Source organism: Apis dorsata, unplaced genomic scaffold (genome assembly GCF_000469605.1).
Source record: "Apis dorsata unplaced genomic scaffold, Apis dorsata 1.3 scaffold_894, whole genome shotgun sequence".
Taxonomy (NCBI): Eukaryota; Metazoa; Arthropoda; class Insecta; order Hymenoptera; family Apidae; genus Apis; species Apis dorsata.
The window spans coordinates 120,340-121,543 of record NW_006264009.1 but is presented as its reverse complement, the minus strand read 5'-3'; the positions used below and the strand labels follow the sequence as shown (position 1 = coordinate 121,543).

The 1,204-nt window shown below is 46.5% G+C and overlaps 1 protein-coding gene across 1 annotated transcript in view; it reads left to right on the top strand.

The window, feature by feature from the left end:
- The window catches only part of LOC102674667 (semaphorin-1A), a gene marked incomplete at its 3' end in the record, with an annotated part of 138,131 nt that overhangs the window by 127,476 nt on the left and 9,451 nt on the right, over positions 1-1,204 (top strand). The gene's annotated exons all lie outside the window — the stretch shown is intronic.

The window sequence follows — 1,204 nt, the reverse complement described above, 5'->3', positions numbered from 1 at the left end:
TTTTTTTTTTTTTTTTATTTTACGAGCCTTCGAATCCCAAACACCGGCGAAAGCGCGACTTCCTGCCGGTTCTTTAAAAAACTTTCTTCCTCTCTTTCTCTCTCTGAAGGCTACGTAATACGTAATTAAAACGCGATATACAAAATCTGGAGCACGGATATCTCTCTCCCTCTCTCTTCATTTTCCCTTTATTTAGGTCGGCCAAGGATCTATCCCGATTTCTCTTGAACACGTTCCCTTTACATCTTCTCGTTTCTCCGGGATAAATCCTCGATCGATTATCCTGAAACTAGAGAGAACGGATCTTCGAACGACTCCCGTATCCGATAAGAAAGAGCAAAATCAATTAATCTTCGCGTTAACCAAATCTCCGTTTGAATCTCCGTTCATAGTTTGTTGATCGATCAAGTTTGTTGTTTGTCGGGAAGGGAATTACGTCGATTAATTGGCACGCGATTATATTCGCACACCTCGAAGGAGTGTACAATCTTCTCGTTTTCGATTCTTTTTTCCCCCTCCCAATTGTTTCTCCGCTTCGAAAATCGTCGGCTCAAAGATGAAAGGGGAGGAGGAGGGAAAGAGAGGAAGGGAGTTAGGTTAAATCGCGCGCAAATGCGAGATGTCGCGAGACAACGGGGTAAAATTTGCAGCCGGAGACCTCTCTCGGAATATTAATCTCGAAGCGGCCTCCATAAATCTTGGCCCGCTTGTAATAAACGGATCGTGGCTTCGTCGAATCCCCTGTAGAGGTTCCCGTGGCTTTTCCATCGATTTTTTCTCTCTCTCTCTCTCTCTCCCTCCCTCTCTCTCTTTTTTTGCGCCTCGATTCGAACGCGATGGTTGCGATGTTTCCTGGGGAAATCGTACCGATCTCCAGCCACCGATAAGCGAACCGGGGTAAAACGACGCGAAACGGTGATTAATGCGCGGGATTCTATGCTCGTGTAGAGAAAAGAAAAAAAGAGAGAGAGAGAGAGAGAGAAAAGAATATGGATCGCGCGAGAGAAATGGAGAGATTTCCGGGATACGCGCTCAAGATTCGGAAGAGTCGCTTATTTAACGGAATACGAAGAGGAGGAGGAGGAGGAAGAGGAATTCGAAAATTCGTCGGATCTCGGGCGCGCTTACCTCTCGCCCGTAAATTCTCCCGTGAAATCGTTTGCATCGCGTCGCGATGCTGTATCTCGCGTCTGTCATCGCCACT